The sequence below is a fragment of the Vespula vulgaris genome, chromosome 6 (assembly GCF_905475345.1).
Source record: "Vespula vulgaris chromosome 6, iyVesVulg1.1, whole genome shotgun sequence".
NCBI lineage: Eukaryota > Metazoa > Arthropoda > Insecta > Hymenoptera > Vespidae > Vespula > Vespula vulgaris.
Window position 1 is genome coordinate 6,163,769 of NC_066591.1, and position 21,616 is coordinate 6,185,384.

The 21,616-nt window shown below is 37.3% G+C and overlaps 1 long non-coding RNA gene across 1 annotated transcript; it reads right to left on the reverse strand.

Moving 5' to 3' along the window:
• Positions 1 to 8,138: 8,138 nt before the first annotated feature.
• On the reverse strand, positions 8,139 to 18,454 carry LOC127064736 (uncharacterized). Its single transcript, XR_007781816.1, has 6 exons — positions 16,632 to 18,454; positions 16,111 to 16,508; positions 10,988 to 11,125; positions 10,615 to 10,907; positions 9,651 to 10,256; positions 8,139 to 9,442 (listed from the first exon to the last, which is right to left on the reverse strand). It is a non-coding gene; the product is annotated as an uncharacterized LOC127064736 (long non-coding RNA).
• Positions 18,455 to 21,616: the final 3,162 nt, after the last annotated feature.

Consider the following 21,616-nt stretch of genomic DNA (forward strand, 5'->3'; position numbering starts at 1 on the left):
TTTCTTCTAAGAGCGAGAGTAAGAGAGATGGAAAAAGAGGGAAGAAGAGAAAAAGGGGGTAGGATAAGGAAAGAAAGACCAAGTGGAACACAAAACTTTGGATGTTTCTTGAATCGCGACTTTGTATTATTTATGACTCGAAAATATTTGTTAATATTCTTCGCGAATGGTCGTAACAACGACAACGACAAAAAGCGAATATTGGTGAAACGAGTTGTCGACGAGAGAACCATTAAAATTCCCTTTTTTTTCAAGAAAGAAGCTCATTTTACTTGCCTCTTATTATTTTCTCATTAGTTGCTTTCTTACTTGCTACGAATTTCGAGTGAAGATTTTTTATTATACTTTCAATTAATCACCATTACTTTTTAATAATTCTAGAACACATTTCATATCGTCTACGGATTTCTTTGGATATAAGTTACTACGCCTAGAAAAAGATATATGGTATAAAAGTTTTCAAATATCTCCAGGATTCACTATACATGAGTTTAACGATTCTATACAACGGAAGGATATATGTCGGTATTCTTCAAAAGAGCGAGGCCATTGCTCTGCCTCTCCCTCTCTTTCTTTTTCTTCCATAACGGTTCGCCTCCGAAACGCCTCCGCGTCCTACGGCGTTCCTACGCTCTTCGAACAGAATTGGCGAATTATTATTAAACGCCGTCAAAACAGCGAATTTATTTCGGCGCGGTATCTTATTGATGTACCATTGGACCGTAAGAAGTCCCGTGGGCCTTGGGACGCGCTGCGCCGCGCTGCGGAACGCCGCAGGAGGCGAACGGGTCCCACCGGTGTAACTACAACGACTATAAATTTCATTGGATCCAATATCATGTCTGTAACTCGTTAAGCACTTTTAACCTCGTCCAGTCCATGCCAGATATCAATCGATCCATTGTCGTTACCACGCGGCCTGAATCATCCAACTTCCGTAAGAGCGAACGTCCTAGAGACGTTTGAAAGAGTAATTTATTTTATTAATATAATGACATTTCTTTTATCGAATTTATTTATTTATTACGAAGCTATAATAATCAATTATTATATTTCCAACATTAATGCTTGGAAAGTATTACTGCATATAATTCAAAATAACAGCTAGGGTAAGGCATCTCGACTAAAGGAAAATCATGAATACACGAGATGATAGCGAGTTTGGCAGGGAGGAGACTAGGAACGTGTCCTCTCGCGTTCCTGAATAATCGAAAACGTTGAGTGCACGTCCGTGTTACCCCTGGGCATCTTGAACACTCCGAAGCAAACGTCGACGTAACTGCCCGTTGAGCACCTAAGCCCTTCCAGGATCGACTGACCTTCGATACTGTCGTATTCTAAGCGTTTCGAGGATGCGAGAGAACGTATACCAACTTTATCCTACTATCTCCACCGCGAGAACCTTTCATCGAGACTCAACGACGTTGTATTTTACTTTTTAACAGATTTCATAATGCTTACGAGTTGGTTTTCCCTTTAATTTCCATCAAGATTTTTACAAAACTTTAATCTCTAAATCGTAGCGGTAAGATGATAGATAGTTCAATCCTTTTTTCAATTTACTTAACAGGCCTCGCAATTTTGATGATTTTTAACAAGATGGAAAGTGATTGTTCCTTACCGACAAGCTCAAATGAGACAGATTGCAAGGTATGATATACTTACGGGGAAAAAGTAAAGGAAGGCAGATCAGATCTCGTTGCACGCAGTTGAACAATCGTGGCACATCGCGTCCGGTCATTATCGCTGAGTCGTTACTGTTATTCCATGGTCGAACGCGTCTCGGTGTACCTTTTACGTGGAACGATTAGCGGTGTGTGTCGGTGCGAGAAGGAAAAAAAGTTTTCTTTGCTGTGAAAGAGTATGAAAGAGCACGCGACACGATGACCCGCGTGGCCCAGCAATGGAGAAAGAAAAAGAAAGTTTCACTTTGAAAGGAGAGAAAAGAGAGAGAGATAAGGTCTATACTTTGTTCCAGTCGAGGAGACATCCGGAGAGAGGCATTCTTGTTTTATTATCTCTCATTCTCTCTCTCTCTCTCTCATTCTCCCTTTATATCTGTATCTTTCTCTCTCTCTCTTTCCCTCTACAGCGATCGCGATTAATTCGACGATACATGCCTTATAATATTATACTACTTACAGTGAAACTTTCGAAGGAAAGACAGAGACAAAGATTATATCGATGTTATCGTTTCAATTCACGTCTCATGCTTGTTAGATAGAATGATTTAGAATTTAACTAATACATTCGGAAAAAGAGTCGTTTTGACGTTTGATCTGTTCAAAGATCAAAGAATTTTTTAAAAGATATTCGTAGAGGAAAAATACGATCTTTTTTTTTGTTATTAAAACGAATCATCAAAGAAGTGACGTATCATCAGAGATAGCTTTCGACGAAGTAATTTGTCTAGCGAGATGCCTTTCGTCGTCCTGCCGCATGGTAGCTCTCGTCGTAAACGACGTCCCGCGGGGATATCATCGGTGATTACGGTATCCACGACATCTTGACTCGCTGCACACGACGATGTCTCGGAAAGTTTCGTCGTTAGCTAATTGCAGCGTGCGCGCGAGACCGTGTCGCGTTGCCGAGTAAATAGGTATACCCAACGTGGCGGTGTACCAAAGTGCGTGAGTCTCTTGGTCTGACGCCGATGTCGACACCGACACCGAGACTTTGTCGTCTACGTATGTGCTTACATACGCTCGCAATTTACCTTTTCTCCATTTCCAGCCAACCCCTTTGCAAAATGGCCATTTGCAATATTACGAATGTTATCGATCGAAATCTTTACATATAATAATATCAAACGGACATTAAATCTTCTTATTTTCACCTTAAATGAAAGAATTTCATTGATTTGTTAATGAAAGAGAAGAAAATTTATAAATCTTTATAGTTAAATCATTTCAATAAAAATTAATTGTATCCGACTCTTTATATATAAATCAGTCAGTATATATATTTCGAGCGGATGTTTTTTTAATGGCGTTAGTTTTTTCAATTCGTAATTAGTTCTTTCAAATAAGTATATTTTTTCTTTAAATGTATTACTGACACTTTTTATTTAACAGCTCCAATTGTTTTAAAATATTTAAGTTCGTTATCCATGAGAAATTTCTATCAGAGATCATTACGATTTCAACGACTTGACTTAATTCTTGTCATCCTATATACTATCATAGTTATCCCCTTTTAAGTTGGATTTATTTATGGAGATCCATTTAAACTGACGTGTAAAGTAGGCTGAGACAGAAAACGAGAACTTGAAATAGATAATACGGTTTTATAATATTTCTATAATCTCAATTCATAGGTAGATCGATGTATCTGGGTTACATTTTCGAGTAATTTTATAATTTTCACAAGTAAATGTTTTAATATAATTCTGATATATTTATCGAAACTAACTTAAACCAAACTGTTTCTATTTTCTATGTAGTAATTATTAATGAAATAGGAAAGTTTGCTATCTATTTCTTTACTATCTAATTATTATCACTTTTAATTGTAAATAGATCTTGGACATTTGATCCGTATGTAAATGTCATGTAAATAGAATTCAAGAAAATATTCTTCTTCATAAAATATTCCATAATTTGATATTATATTCTATCACTTCATATCTAAAATATCCTAATTCAAACAAGAGAAAGAGAGAGAGAGAGAGAGAGAGAGAGAGAGAAAACATTTCTTACATAGAAGAGCTATGATTAAGGCGCGAATGAGACTCGAACGATGGAAGTACCATGTTATAGCTCGCGAACGTGCTGTTCAACGATCCCGTCGGTCTTCCAGCAACGTTAAGTATTCACCGAGTGTAAGTACATACGCCTATGCTTCTGGATTAGCCGGAGCCATCCATCCGGTATATTTATGGCGAGCGTAACTTGTAATTCAACATCGATTTTCGTACTCTCTCAGGCCATTTTATATTGCCCTCCTACGAAAGTTTTTCTCGAGCCAACGTTCTACCGAGTGTTTCTTACAATTTCTTTTATCCTTTTATTGTGAAAGCGAGTTTCCCGGAATAAACGTGCCATTGTACGGGGTAAGTTGTATCACCCCGCCTAGCTTTATGCATGGTAGTATCACAAAGTACAGAATAGAAATAGAAAAGAGTGAAATTAATAATGAAAGCTTTAGGAAGGAAAGAAAATGACAAGGTGAGCAACATGATCGATAAGAAAACTAATCTAAATAAACTAGAGATATGAAATAGGAATTTTTGACGTACGTACATAAATTACACGCGTGATCGTTTTTGATGGATAGATTGAAAAGCATTTTTCTAACTTAACGATTGATAAACACGTAACGCGTTTTGCATATTTATAAATTATTAAGACAGTTCGACGTAAAAAACCACGTCCATTAGATTCGATCGTTTTACCGATCAGTAACTATCCCGTTTGGCTTAATGCGGCTTTGCGTCAGGCGAAGGTCCTAAAAACTCTACGGATATCTCACGATGCTTCGAATGGCCGTCTTAAATGTGACGAGTTATAGGAGCGCTTAAAAAATGGTACGTGACAACTCGCACCGATCGGCCATCAAAACGGTAGTAAAGAACGGACGTTAGACGAAATGAGATCCATTGGAGAGATAACAAATACCGGTAAGAGGCTCGATACAAAGGAGAATAGTTGATTCGTCGTAAAACCAACAGCTGATATAAATATATTTGATTTGAATCTCGCATTAATATATTTAATTTAAACAAACTCGTGGATGATCTATATAAAGATAACTGTGTTAATGAAATATACGAACGAAGAGAAAAGGTTCGTCGTTAAAATTCGATTAAGAATCGTCGACATCTTAATCTCAGCTGTCGATGGGCTTCTCGCAATTCGAACGATGCACTGGTAAATCCGCCAGCGGCGAATCGCTTTTCTTCTTTCTTTCGCGTGAAAAGGAAGCAGGTCTAACGCGTTATATGTACTTGAACGGTATGAAAGAAAGAGATAGAAGGAGAGAGAGAGAGAGAGAGAGAGAGAAAGAGAGAGAAAGAAACAGAGAAAGAAATGGAACGGATTAAAGCAGCGGCAACCACGTCGACAGTTCGATGGGGCGCCACGCGAACCGCTTTTTCTTCAAAGAACGGTGGCCCTCGATGTCTTAGTCGCGGTCCTGTTTGCCTCCCTCATCGTATATACGTCTCTCGCCAGGGCTCTCTATTTGTCCTTATTTATCGGCCTGTCCGCGTGACTTTTTCTTCGATTCTCAATGCATTATCTTGATCGATTACTCGTTACGACGCTGATTTATATTCTCGATCGTTTTCTGGTGGCCTTCGAAGCGCGGAACTCGAATACCGCCGCGTACATTACAAGGTCGTGTATATCACGTAACCTCGAGTTTCTAAAAGATCGAAAGAAAATTTAACGTGACTTCCTTTCGTTAATGACACGTACACATGAATCTTGTTAGGTGACATTCGTTTTATACGACTCTATTCAACATTTTAGAGTTATCGAGAAAAGAATTAAACTTTTTTTTCAACCATACTTTGGAATATTATTACAAGTTATTATTACGTTATACTTATATTGGATTACAAATATATAAAGTATCTATGTAATAGGAATTGATTTGGTTAAGATCAAAAGCCGTAGAAGAGAGATATCTATTTCGAATGATTTCACTTTAGGTATGACAGATGTCATTGTTTTCTTCGCTAGCTTCGTTCCTATCGAATCCTCTTCTAATGCATGACGTTTCCCAACGTTTGTGGCTCTCCGATTAGAGCATTACAAATTCAAAGAGAACGAATGCCGGCACTCCTGCATCCTCATCCTCGTCGTCGTCGTCGTTGTCTTAGTCGCAACGTCACTTCCTTCTAACTCTCGAGTCTACAGTTTTATCGGCGGCCGTCGTGTCGCTCGAAGATAACGTTTCTAAAAGGTTTCGACGGACCTTCCACTTCGTTAGAGCGCATCCGGCTAATTAGTTATCGGTGAGGAAGACTTACAGCAGGTAAAACTTCTAGCAAAGGACGAAGATAGATCCTAACAGGATCGTACGAGGAAGAAGCATTATGTTATTTAAGTTAAATGCAAAGATTCACGAGGAAAATAATGAAAGTCAAGGATACGATTTCATAGCTATAATAGGAATGGAATTTTAATTTTATATATTTTTCTAAGTATCAGTACCTACTTTTTTGGAAACGTCATCGATCGAAAGACGATAAAGATCTTTAATGGAACTTTCTCTACTTTCGAAATCAAATATTTCTATACTCGTTAATGTGATCGAGGAAATATTAGGATGCATTAATGATATAATTTTAGTCTCAATTTCGAGAATGATTTTGGATTTTCAAAGAAAGATAGAACGAGGACATTAATTCGTTGATGTAACTATACACAGATATATACATATCTGATGGTTCCTCGAAAGCAAGAAAAAGTACTGGCATGGCCTATAAATCAATCCAAGGTAGACTCTTCAAGAGAGAAGAGGAAAGAGGAGAGGAAAAGAATGGAAGATACATTCTCTCTCTTTCTTTCTCTTTTTCTCTGTGTTTCTCTTTCCATCCCTCTCTTTCTCGGACGCGTGGAAATCGTAAGTTGGGCCAACCGTAATGGCGATTCGGCTCGCGTGTTAAACACCAGTTATCTTGCCGATCGGTGAGTTTTACGTTTGCTCTTAGCTCAAGCAGTCGCGTGCTCGCAACGGCTTCGAATCTTCATTGATGGACCTCGACTCCATCTACTTCCTTCAAAAAATTCTTCTCGTAACCACGCCCACCATCGATAAATGCGTCTTATTCTTTATCGATTCACTTCCATTTCTCTATTATTACATTTCTCTTTTTATTCCTTTTTCTTTTTCAATATTCCATTTGGCATTCTATTCATGATGATAACAATAATATATATATATATATATATATATATATATATAATAAATAAAAAAGTTATAATTTTTTGTTATAAAAAGTATAAAACCACGGCAAGATTTTCATTAATAACTTCAACGACAAAGTACGCTTTCTTAAGACACGTAAGAAACTACCCTACTATGTGTCAAGGATTAAGCCACCCTCACCACGATCGGGGAGAAACCTTCGCAGCGTGGAACGACCGATGGGGTGTCTTTGTCGTTGTTTAATAACTTCTTTATTAACTTCGAAAGTAGTCTCGACTCTACGAATTTGGAAAAGAAAAGACAGTTTCTGAAGGAAAAGGAAAAAAGATCTAAACGAATTCGTAAGGAGTGGTAGGGTACCGCATCGTCCGAATTGAACTTAAAAAAATTTGTTCTACTCGGTGACGCGAAACAAGACGCCTAAAGCTTTTCCAGCGAGGAGGCCTTTGTTCAGCCTATAATGAATTCAGCGAGTTTTGTCGAGGGTGGTAGTTTCCTGCTGGCACCCTCAAAATTGAGATCGTTGCGTTGCTCGGCCGTACGAGCGAGTAAGTGAGAAAGAGAGAAAGAGAGAGAGAGAAAGAGAGAGATAAAGCGAACGGGCCAAAAGGTGGAGGCAATTTATGAACTGTGCTTCCTTTATGAGGGGGCGGTTTCGAGCCACGACTGAATTTTAACGCGTGACTCACGGCGCAATCGTCGACAACGCAGGACCCCGAGCGACTTTTGCTTACTACTTCCATACACCGCCTTCGCGGTATACGAGAACGATCCTTATTATCGTTTATTATCGTTCGTTATTTTTCACGCTTTAAAAAATACGTGCCATTACGGTGATCGAATATTTTTATATACAGGATATATCGTAATACGTGAGTATAAATCCAGTCGAGTTGATAGGAGATATAAAAATAATGAGAAAAGTTCGTGTTCGTACCAACTTTTTTTTTTAATGTTTTCGTATGTTAAATCCAGTCTTGAAATAATGATCATATATTACAGTCGGTAGATACTGTATCCTGCGGCGTATTTAAAAATCGCGAGCAAAAGAGCTTGCGACGATGTGTATCAGTAAAGATCGTCATTAGGTGAGTAATTTTTTCTAACATTTCTTTTATCTTCTTTTCTTTTTCTCTTTCAACCATAACGTTAAAACCATAACGTTTAACTCGAAACTTTAAAAAGACACGTTCGATTACATCTCCGCAGCAATCTTCCTTGATCTAATTTAATCAACGATCTACCGAAATCCGAAGTAGTTCTATAAGCACCGAGGATCGTGCTCATTCTTCTCGCGTTAGCCATTCTACGTGAGGGAGTGTGGCTTTCGTGTTCCGGGTGGAATGCGGTCCGATTTATACGCGAGGAACCAGAGAGAATCCGTCAGATTCTGGGCATCGATCGAGATGTCAGAATGCTCGATAACGTCTCTGAAAAACTCGTCATGAATTCTTCATGTCACACCTGACCATGAAAAAGTCAAGAGACCAAACGAAAAATCGTCAAACCTTTCGCGAAAAATACCGATCGGACGTTCTACTGGTATTATAATCTCGGTCTTTTGGGGACTTCGAGACACATCGGCAACATCTTGAAATCTTACTTGCGCATTCTTACTCGTAGAAAATATAGATAACTGTGGTATCGTTGAAACAAAAAATATTGCAAGTTACAGCAAAAAGAAATGGAATATACCGATTGAGAATAAAATGAATAAATAAATGAACGAGATAAAATACGACCGCTTTAAGGTATACATATCATACTTGAAAAAGGGAATAAAAGAATGAGTGAAGAAAAGATAGAAAAGCCACGATTTCTCTTTACATTAGTCTCAATTTAATCGGTACGCGCTGCATTGTATGTAAGTACATAACAACCTTTGGCGAGAAGAGATATCCCTCCGGGAGACAAGTATTCAATTAGAATAATAACGTCGATTTACAAAAGAGTCGACTTCAAAGGGGTTCGGCAGGTGAGTAGTGCACGTTAGAGTGGTGAGAACGAGAACGAGAGACGATAGTTGATCGAAAGAAAGGAAAGAGGAGAAAAGAAACAGAGAGCTAGAAAGGGAGAGAGAGAGAGAGGACAGAGTCAGAGAGGAAGATAAAGAAAAAGAGAGAGAATAATCGCAGGTCGAAAGATCGAAGAGAGGAATAAGGATCGTCTCCTCTTCGGTGCTCGATAAGCCGAGGAGGAGAGATACGAGGAAAGATCTGGCGTATGCAAGAGAGAGAGAGAGAGAGAGAGAGAGAGAGAAAGAAAGGGAGAGGGAGAGAAGCCGTTTTGTTGGTCGCGTCGATGCCTCCGGGATTATATACGACAGCGAACGACAATACGTTTCTGAGATCACTATCGGGCCACTATTGTCGACCATTAAAAATACCTCCTCAACGTTTATTCGGCAAATAAATCTCAGAACGATGGAATGCGGCCCTCCCGTCCTCTCCTGCTCATCTTCGGATCCTTCTTGTCATCATGGATACTCCGTGTCTCGATCTTCCTTCCTTCCTTCCTTCCTTCCTTCTTTCCTGTCGAACGAATTCTCTTTCTTCCTTTCTCTCAACTTCGAACAAACGAATAAACGACAAATTAGTGCGCGAATCGATCGAATTTTTATTAAAAAGGAAGGAAAAACGGAATGTAATCTTTTTTCTTTATATATATACGCACGTTTCTATATTTCCAAAGTTTCTTAGAAACTTATTTCTACCTTCTTTTCAACAAATGCAATTTCAGGTTGAGATTAAGCACTAGCAAATACTAACACTCACACAGTCAACAATCGCATCTCAGTACCTCAGGAAGGTTAATAGGCGTTCGTGCAACGAGGCGTGAAAGAAGATTCCTCTTACTACTCCAAGGATTCGCAAGAGACGCGAGAAGCGTAACGCCTTCCCCGAAGTGCACGCGAAAACGATTTGTCTCCGAGCGTACTCTCCGACCGTGGCCATCCGTGCGGAAACGATAATTAGCTTAATTAATCGGCTCGCAAGGAGTCGTCCGATAACTCGATACAATGTTAAAGTGACATTAGCCGATAAGCCGGCTTCCGGTAACACCCTCGTGTTTCTGATGCAACTTCAACCAACCACCCTCATCCCTTTTCAAGAATCTTATCGTAGCTGAGACTCATAGCTCAGCTAGGTTTCTCTTCCTAATTCCAACGTTTCCTGGAGGTACTCCAATTAAACGTTCCTTCTCACATAATCGCTATAACAAGCGTTACTTCGTTGCAAGATCTTAAACGTTTCGTTTGCTCTTCGTCCCTTTTCCTCTTGAGTTCCAAGACAATCTTCCACTAGCATGCCAAAACGAATACGTTAAACTTCCGTTCGAGTTACGAGTCTCGATTCTCCATGAACTGAGTTGAACTTGGACTGTAAGAAAAAAAGAAAAGAGAAATAATCATTCGTTATATAAAAAAAAAAACGTCATGAATTTTAAAAGGATATATTTCTTTTTTATGAAAACTATATATCGCACGTTATATGTGTATCGTAATATCAAGATCTCTCCTACTATATATTCACTCGAAAAAAGAAAATTCTTTTGTGAAAGAAATAAAACGAATGGTAATGCACTTCCGAAATACCTGACTTGTCTCGAAAATCAAATCAAAGATCGGGTCAGATCGAAGAAAGCGAGATTGGTGAGTAACATCGTGGAGGTCGAACCGAAGCAAGAAGCAGTAAGAAAACTTACAACGTTAATGACTTCGGCAGGTTTTGTACACACCAGAGAATATATTGTAAGGTCCAGTTCGGTAGAAGCGTTCGACTGGAGCGACGACGATGACCTCCCTGCCAGTCATCCTCGATAATGACCGTTTCTCCTTCCATCGCCATCTTCTCTTTCCTTTCTTTCGCGAGCACGAAAGTTCGAGCGGCGTTCTCCTAATAACCGGCATCATTAGCGCGCGTGGTAGCAAATGCGGAGGCCACGCAAGCAGTGCTGCATGCAGTGTAACCCAAACGCAAGCGAAATGTTTCGGCGAACGCACCAACCAAAAGAGATCTCTGACAATGGCCCTGTAATTTTCGTTTCAAGAATGCACACGGGGGCGGGAGACTTTAACGACGACTTTCAGCGACAGTTTGCAGGTACCTACGAAGAACAAGGATGTGATTCGTAACGAGCAAGAGTGTTGGCACGTGCTACTGGTCTTCGTTCTTCTTTCCTTTCTTTTTCTTTTTTCTTCTTCTCATTTCCTTTCTTCTCCTTTCAAACATCAGAAACAATCTTCTTCCTGAATGAGGATCTTGATGTTATGATCGGTACATGGTCTTAGTTATATTTTATTCTTTTTTTTTTATGTAATATGTAAAATTTTTAATATACTTAATTAATACGGGAATGTAAGACGATGATAATAACACTGTACGATACTCTTTGTGTTATAATATTAAAGTGTATATCTTATTGTCAAAATCCAACGAAATTATACATCCATGATTCTGCTTGGAATTTCTCTTCGTCTATTTCTCGATAAATAAATAATCGCTGAAGAAAAAGAAGATGAGAGAGAGAGAGAGAGAGAGAGAGAGAAAGAGAGAAAAAGAGACTATCGAAAGGATTGACGAAAGGACGAGTATCTGTGATGGCTGTTACACGAGGAGCCTCGTAATTACGACGATGATTCTTCCGTCGTGAAGACTCAGTGGTTCTCGTCTCTTGCTCTTCCGCTTCGATCCTCACGGAGTAACGTCTAACGAAGTTAGACGTCGCGATTTCCTGAAAGCTAAGCGAAGAAAGGAGGAGACGATGCGCTTACAATAGTCTCTTGGATCGTTAAACGTCTCCTTTCTAGTGTCTAGAAGCGAGAGAAACTCATAGTTTTTTCTGGACAAGTAAATATCGATTCGACTTATTTTATTTCGTCCTACGTTTTCCACGGTGTATACAAGATGAATTGCACTATTCTATTCCATTAATTAATCTATAAAATTAATTGATTTTTGATTCAATTTTTTTAATAGATTTTACGATACGAGGAAAAAGAGTTATGGTAGAGGTTTACTGGTATTTAATAGTTATTAATTTTCTAACAATCAATTTACAGTGTATTATATAAACTATAATACTAGTATAATAATACCTAGTATAATAGTATATCATGATAGAACATTTGTGATTTATGATTTATGATTTGTAATCTATGATTTGTGACTTACCATGCTGTAATATTATACCAGGTATTATTATACTATATTGTACTATTATATTACATATTATTATATTAATATTATCTATTATTATGATATTATTATTATTTCCAAAGCTACACTCATTGGATTCGTGTTAATATATTCTACAATTTCTATTTAATTAAAAATATCGATTTCCATTAAAAAAAATTGACTTATATCTTGTCAATGACATTCATTATGATGTAGCTCCTTATAAACATAACATTTTTGCTGTCACGCATCTAATAGCTTTTATTTTAAACATTTGTTTATAAAACCAATAGAATCAGTGATATTTGGCCATGCCATATAAAATAAGATATCTTATATACCTAAGTATTCACTGTTTTACCTTCGTCTCGTTAACTCTTCCAAGTGGTTTCTCGTAAAACTCGAAAAGCGGATAAGAGATCCTTCAAATTCAACCATTTTAACTCTCTCTCTCTCTCTTTCTCTTTCTCTCCTCTCTACGTTGGCTAAATGTAGGCATCGCGTGCAAGTTTAAAAAGAGTCCGCTGTTTATCTTTCTTCGACCGAAATTAGATTTTTCATTTGGTCTCGCTTGAAAACATCAAGAAAGAATCGGATCATAATCCGAATGGTGAATTATAGCAGAAAGCAGAGAATGAGAACGATTTTTTCTCTTTGCTCTCTCTCTCTCTCTCTCTCGTTTTATCTCCTTCTTTGCGGTTCTTTAATCAATTAAAGTGTTTTTGAATAAAAATAGCCAGTTATTTTTTTCCCCGAATCACGTCACAATATGACACTGTCAAAGAACTAAATATCGCGATCATTTTAACATCTTCATTTTTAAATCGTTTCGCTTCATGTTCAAAACAATTTTATTCTGTTCCGTCAAAAATTAGCTCCTCGAATACATATATCTACAATAAATAAAATAGAAAATTCTTCTCTCTAGAATATTTTGTAAAATAGTTCAACAAAATTCTTTACATCATAAAAGAGATTTAGATATTTAGATTATTCGAGTTACATCACATATAAATTAATTCTTTCTTCTGTCAGAAACTCCTTTCGATACATCTTATCATAGATATTAAGATCAATGATTTTCGAGGACCACGATTTTTCGTATTTCGCAAGAGCGGTAACCGGGTAAAGTGTTTTTGGAAAATAGAATTAGAGAGAAAGAGAGAGAGAGAGAGAGAGATTACAAGCTCATTAATTTATCGTACCCTGAAGCATGCTCGCAGGAGACAACCACAGAGATATGTAAATACGTACGATGCGTTTCGCTACGAATATTATTAGCCGAAGATATCCTCCGAGCTAAATTCCATAGTAAGCACGGTCGATCCTGCAGACGGTCCGAAACGAGAAGAATGATAGTTATGATCGTTATTCATAATCTAACATAAGAGCAATAACCATCAGAAGCTTTATACGTAATGTAAATACGAGTTAGCTTCGAAAGAGCTGAAGAACGTCTCAAACAGAGAAATTACGATACCGTTTTGAAGAGGTACCCGATGGATTGCCGATAACTCAGTAAATTAATGATACGATTTAAGGTAAAACTCTGTGAATGGCGCCTTAAGTCGAGAAAACATTTTGATGATACGAGGCCGTATCAGATAACTCGCTCGAGAACTCGTACGTTGTAACCAGAGATATGATCTTTGATAAATAGCGGTAATAAAGTGCAGAAGGGAATGAAGTAATAGACAAACAAGGAACTCTAAAGTTTTCTCTTTCTCGCGAGCACCTCCTAACTCGAGAAGCTCCCACCTACGAGAGAATCGAGAATCGAGATAATCTCTTCGGAAAGAGAAAGAATTTTATCGGTACGTCGAACGAACCAGGTTGGTTCCTTTCCTTTCGAAAGCACTCGTCGTCCCACGTCACTAGTTTTTCGATTTGTACTTTCAACTTGGATAAAGTTGATGCCAAGAACTTTGGTAAATACCTATGTGTGAATGTTTCGTAAGCGGCGTTTTCGTGGAATCCATTCAGGGAGAAGTAGTCAATACGTTCTCAAAGTCCAAGCGAGAGGTTCTAACTCGGAGCAGATCGATCTCCTCGACCTTTAAAGTCTCGATCCCGTTAGCGAGATCGTACTTCATTAAGCGAATAGGAAGCGGTATCGAAAAGGAGGAGGAGGTGAACTGGGCGTTATAACGATGAAACCCCGAGAGAGTGATCGCTACCAATTAATTGCTGGACCGACGTGTCGGCGATAAGAGGATAGATGGTTACCTATCCAAGATGCCTCCCCCTCTCTCTCTCTCTCTCTTTCTCTCTCTCATCGCGTGATCTTAAGACGACGACTGTTATGATAATAACATAATTTTCTTGGCCACGTTTTCGCACTTAGCATTTATCATACATCTAGAAGGATGTTTGATTTCTTCTTTCTTTTCTTTTTTTTTCCTTATCACTGTAATTTCCATATATTATAATTGTTTCTCAACCTTTCGAATAATCCGAAAGGATCCTCCAAAATTCTCCGTACCAAGCGAAATGTCAGAATATGCATTGTGAAGGGTTAACGGACAGCATGGTGTTCGTTTCCCATATCGATTATCGTTTGACCGACTGGAGTACCATGATGGCAGTTTAATGAATAGCGACGCGTCTAATGACACACGACGTCATATCTCGACTACCGTCGCCCGTACATCGAACAAAATCGAGCCTGTCGAGAGTAAAGCTACGGCGTCGATCGACAAGAACGAACGAACGTCCGAACGGTCTGAAATTCGAGTAGCGAATGGCTTTTATATTTGCCATCGAACTTATCGATCTCGAACGTAAAAGAGAAAGATATATATATATATATATATTTATATATACTTAATTGATGCCTCTCAGACAACGTCAAAAGCGAATTGAACGCCATTGAAGTTTTGTTTGATCAAGGAAGGTTACTCTCTTCATCGAAGCTCGTTAGAATTTTTTCGTTGTTACGCTAATCGACGTTTTTTCCTTCTTCTCTTTCTTTCGAGATCGTTTCGCATTAAAATTATACTTTCTAGAATACAAAGACATATTGTCTTCTTTCACGAACCCGTTTAAACGAAATAGATCTATAAAGTGAACTCTTGGAATTTCAAATAATTCGTACGATTCTTTTCTTTCGCTTTATAACAAATTACACATTACTTTTATAATATTTCATAATAAATTTATTTCTCAAAGCATCGATTTCTGTTGTACCCTAACAAAAGAAGAGTATCGGTATGCATAATAATAGTCATCTGTAAAGCTTTTAAATAATTACAATAGGTTCAATCAAAAACTAATTAGTAAAACCTTTCAAATCTTGGCCAAACATGCATTCAATGTATATGAAATTATTTCTAAAAAAATAATCGACCATAAATCTCAAAAAAAGACCAAATAGAATCGATTGTTATCGAAAATATCAAACAATACACATGCTCCCTTCTCGAACTATAATCTATAGATTGAACTAACATTCTGCCAATTAGAAATTTAGTGAAATCATCTCCATAAGCAAATTGAACAGTGGAAAGTTTCACTTCTTAGAAAGAGAGAGGGGGAGAGAGAGAGAGAGAGCAATGAAATTTCTGAAATACTTCATGTTAGAGACTTTACGTTAGACTTCACTCTCGACACTTCCACGTTAATTCTCACTCGTTATACTTGCTCTCGTATACTTCGCGTCAATATTCTCTTCAAACCCTTACTCGTTATACTCTTACTAGTGTACATAGTTCTTGGTATATATCTACTCTCGCTCCTCGACACGACAATTAATATTTGTATATATGCATGCTCTGATTATTAAATCTTCCAGGAAGGAACCAAAGTTACGTATTATTCTGTTCCAATATCTTCATTGGACTTCAACGGTTATAATTTCTTAAACGAATTTCAAATACACGAATATTAATTGTTACTCTCTCTCTCTCTCTCTATATATATATATATATATATATATATATATATATATATATGTATATATATATATATATATATGTGTGTATATATATATATATATATATCAACGAGTCATGATAAACAATATAAGTATATGAAATAATTAGCTTTCTCTTCTTACCCTTTATTATCCGTCTGATACAAAGTAGATTCGCGATAAAGCGATATTATATTTCCGATCGGACAACCCGTCCAATCATTCGATCGAGTTCGAAATAAAGTTTGGACGCATCGAGGCTGCGAGATTGGTGGCCGCGTCTTCGGCTTGTACGCGCCGCGAACGCGGACAATGAGGCTCAGTTCGTTTAGCGATGTAACGCGGACTTTGCCTTTCGAGCATGACGGCATAACTTGGACCACACGTGAGACCGGATACGAAGAGACGACTCCAAACCCAAGATCGTTCTCCGAACGTACTTTCAGACTGGCAGTTCCAAAGTCACAATGGAAGGACGAGCCATTAAGCGCCGCCTTCTCCTTCATGAGAGAAACAAACTTTACTTCTCTATTTTCGTCAAACTGAAAAACGATGATTGTATTCTTGAAATATTCAATAACAATATTTAGCGAGGTAACATCATTTTGATCGTCCAAATAAATGCATCGTCATTTTTATTATATTTTCCATACAACTACCCTTACCTTTTTAATTGTGAAACGAGAATAAGACGAAAATTCTTTTCCCAAGGGCACGTTCAAAACTTTTTTCTTATAATAAGACAAACTCTTCCTTTCTTACTTTTTTTTTCTCTTCTCATCGACATCGATCTTACGCGATCTTTATAAACGATCGATCCGTAATGACGCTCTGTTTACGTGACAACCGTACTATAATGAGCTACCTCTTGTCGTCCTTCCTCGAAGCCGTTATTATTTTCTATATGCGTTAATGATTTAAGCAACGATTCGACGTACCCGGCATAATACTTGCGTCGATGATTTATAGGTATACATCTACGTGGGAGTCCGGATGAGCTCGATAAGGTGATTATTAAGATTAATGAGGCTGTGCCGGCGATGAAGGAACAGTCACCGTGGAATTCTCCCGTTATTGAGTGCCTTCAAGACAGAAAGATAATGACGGATGCTTTTTACAATGTCCTTTCTATCGAAGATTACAGATGCTAGATATTTGTGAAAAGACTAATATATGTAAATGCATTAAATCGAATCGATTTCATTTCGTTCAATTCACTCGGATCGTATTCATCTTAAGAATAATAACGTAAAAGTGTTCATAGTTTAATAACTTCAATTAAAAGTACTATCTATTATCGTTACGGGATATAATATTTTAATAACTGTACAACAATTTTACTACAAACATCTGTTTTTGCTTTTATATCGAGCCTGAAATTTCAAAAAATCTGCTTTAAATTAAATAACGTATATTATTGTAATAAAAAAAAGAAAAGAAAAAAACGATTGACCTATAACGAGATTGATTGAACAGCATTTTTAAAGAGCTAATCACGAAACACGATTTCGTGAAGCAATGATATTTAATAAGTCTCGAAAATCCCGTATAAGTTTCAGAAAATTCGTTACTGACGATAAAATTAATCCGGCGGCAGTATAAAAAAAAGAACAAAAAATAGAAAAAAAACGAAAAAATCAATTCGTATTGTTCTTCGCGTCGATCTACCTCTGCTCAAGCGCTTGTTTACTATTCGATATTTTCGCGATCGCTGTAAACTTTTTTCGATAGAACGCGAGACGGATAAATTTTTTACGATTATAGTTCAAGCGCACGTAGAGATAGATATACATATATGCACACACACATACACACCCACACACACACACACATACATATATGTGTGCGTAATCTCGTATATACGAATGTGCGATTTAATTTCGAACGAAATATATTGCAAATTTCTATATCCCATACGAGCGGCAAAAATGTATTGGAAAAGCTTCGCTATATTTAAAGATGCCAAAAAATTTTCATACTTTGCATCGCGTATAATTGAGTTGCCATATCGTTTAGATATCTATACTCGCTAAAATGTTTAAAACAGTTGTATATAATATAAGAGCAACAAAGACTAACAATCGAAGCATACAAAGAGCATTTAATTTTTTACCGCTTTTGTATTTGTAACTCTTTATGCTCTAATATTTCTCTCTCTCTCTCTCTCTTCATTTTCTCATCTTTTTGCGGTAAAACATTTTTGCGAAAAACGCCAAATAACCAAAAAAGAAAATGAAAAAAGATTATTTCTGCTTTATCTATATAAATTATTACTAATAAAACTCACACTTTTCCTCGACAATAATATGATTAATTATGATTTCTAACTCATTTATTGACAACCTTCTACTAACATTACTCTTAATCTCATTAAGTGAATTTACTTCAGATAATGAAAATTAACATGTAATTAACATCATTGTTTCATTCATATTTCATTTAATATCAAATATTCCATTACTATCGATCGAAACGAATCAAAAAATGCAAAAACTAATCCCGAACTTAATTACTAGAACTAGTTTAATCAAAAAGAAAAGGTTCTTCTCCCCATTTTTCTAATATTTGCGAACTCTATATGGAGGAGTATTAGATGGTTGTCTTTAATACGATATGCTACCAAGTTAGAGACAGAAATTAATCTTCCTGACAAACGATAGCCTTGTGTATGCGTACGGGTCGGCGTAAACGTGGCAGGCTCTCACGGCGCGTACGGGTCGACTGCGATTACGTGGTCAACGATTTCGCAGAGAATTCCGACGGGCCGGCTCGCACTCAGCTGCCGCCGACATTTACTTTGTGGAAATCCAACGGCTCGGTCCGAACAATCCTACGGCATCGGTCCGAACATCAAAGTGGACAACGTCCATAAGCGCGCGTTACTGAAATTCAAAGGATAGGCTTTCGAATTCTAGTTCGTATCTATATAGATACTTTCTATGCGATACCCTTCTATAGAACCATACAGGTCGATAATTTCTAATACTGAATTTTGTATATAAAATGGTTATGTCTATATATACACTATTGTTTTATATATGTATCTAGTTACGAAATGCAATTATTGAAAACAAAAAAATTCGTGTGGTTTTTAGATAGAATTTGTTGCAATAACTTGTAGTTGTTCAGAGAGAATCTTTATAAGGAACAGATACGAGTTGGTCAATCGATACTCTATACTTTCCAATTAATGCGTACTCTTTCACGGTAGTTTTGAATCTTGTTAAAATTGAAACAAAAAGTTGAACCTTGCGCAAATCGAACTTGTTCGCTTTATGGGATTAATAACAAAACCTACTACGGGGAAATGATTTTAAAAATTTCATTCTAATAATGAATCACGTGAAGATTCAAGAAAACCTCTTATTTTTAATAATAAAGAATTACGTCCTGCCATTCTAAATTAAAATCATTCTGTATTAAAGTTTCAAGAATTTACACAAATATTTTCATATATTTTATAGCTATTTAATTTTTATTATTATGAATATTATTAATTTATTTTATTATAAAAAAAAATCGTAACAACTTTTTATTTATCTGATATACTCTAGTAACGTATAGACAAACGTTTGAGAATTTAGGCTGACCATAAAGTATACTTTAATGTAATGTCGACAACTGCACCGTTGTAACGCACGTCAAAGGGTGTGGATTTGCGCATCCGACATATACGGATGCTTCTGATTTACCGAAATCAGTGATCGACTCCGTCGGCATTCAACCCCCGGGGAAATGTCGAAGTCGTGTCGCGTCTCTCGAATTGGACCTGAACAGCATCCAACGACGAAAGAACGAGAGATAAGAAGGAAAAGAAAAGGGAGATAGATAGACAGAGAAAAAGAAAAGGAGAAAGAGAGAAAGAAAGCAAGTTTGTCGTTTCGTGCTTCTGTGCTATAGTAGTCGTAGTCGTCGTTGTCCTCGCTACAAAAGGTAGAAATAAAATGAAAGAGAAGCGCCTTCTCGTTGCCAGAGAATAGAGTGGCCCGGTGACACGTGGGAAATCCTGGCAAAACTGGAGGCACCATAGAGTGCATCGCCTTTTTGTGCTGAATTTGTGTTTTCGCGGAACCCGGATGCCAGAGAGCACTCGAATATTCTCTTCGTCATACGAAAAAGACAAATTTTGACGTATCCGTTCGTAAAAAATGTAAAAAAAAAAGAGAAGAAATTAAAAGATTAAATTAAGACTCGATAATCCGCTGGACGATACTTCATTAAATATCGATCTCAATTAAATATATATTTCTATTCGGTTACACGAACAACTTGTTGTCAAGTCGCTCGTATATAATAAAGACATGTTAAATAAATTCTATTATTTGTTAAAAACATTATTATATCATAGAAGGAAATATGAATCGACAGAAACGATCGATGTACTAACGTTTCTTCGAAATCCAACTAATGAGTTAATACGTGTGTCCAAACGATAGTGCATGAAAATAGATTAACGAGGAATATGCGCTACCGAACGGCGATACGGTAGAAACGCATCTAATTACTTCGTGGCTGGATGCACGCGCTTAATATTCCTCGTCGCGAACAGGAAAAGCGAGGATGTTGTGTCGCTCGTGTGTTGCGTTTTGTCGCGTTGCTGGAAAAACTGGCGAAACTCGGCACGCATACGAGGATACATATGCCGGACTCGCATACAAATATATACATACACACGCCTATCGAACTCCACTCTTCGATCCCTGTCCTACGTGTTTACGTGTTCCGAATGACAGCTGATAAATGTCGACTACACGTTAAAATTCGTTTGCTTTTTATCTCGTATCGCGTGTCGCTCGTTACAAGATCGGACAATACAATACGCCGATCCGACGATATTTCTTTATCTTTCTTCTTTTCATCCTACATCATCGAGTTCGAGTACACTATATTATATACCTACATTGACTAAAAACCGCTGGATTTATATATGTACGTATGTATGTAGGCAGGTACGATCGATCTATGTTTTCACTCTTTGTCTATGCCTTCGGCATTTTTTGTTATTATTATTATTATTTATCGATAATAAAAATTATTTTCTTTCACTAAGATTTGCTTTTTGTAATTTGTCCTCGATTTACTTACCTTACATACCATACATATATATCTACATGCATCGTGAGGATAAAACCGAGCGATCGAAGATGCAACGTGAACTTAAAATTCCTCCAAGGAGTATGCTTGTTTGCACTCCTAAAAAGTTCGAATGTCGACGTTCAAACGAGCGTTCGTTCAAGTTGCCTAGAGCGTTCGATTGTAAAATGATATCACGAGAAATGAGAAAAGTTTTTCCTGCATACTTAACAACCCCCACTACCATTCTCAGATAATAATATTTTATGTACTCTTAACTGTCGTTTTAATTTTGTACTATCTGAGCTTTGTCCGTAGTTCAATAAAATTTGTTTCCTTTCACTTCTTCTTTCGTTTCCGAAAGAAACTCGACGAAAACGATCCATATCGATTCTTCGAAAGATCTCTACGCGACGGAGTAGCTTGTTAACCTTAAAAGCGGAGCCAAGCGTTCATTGAAAATCGATGCCGATGCATTCGCGTCGCCATTACCTCGCGTGGAAAGCGTTCTCTACATCGTGTACTCTCTTCCTTTTTGATCCTTTCTCTTTTGATCTATCAATCGGTTGCTATCGTT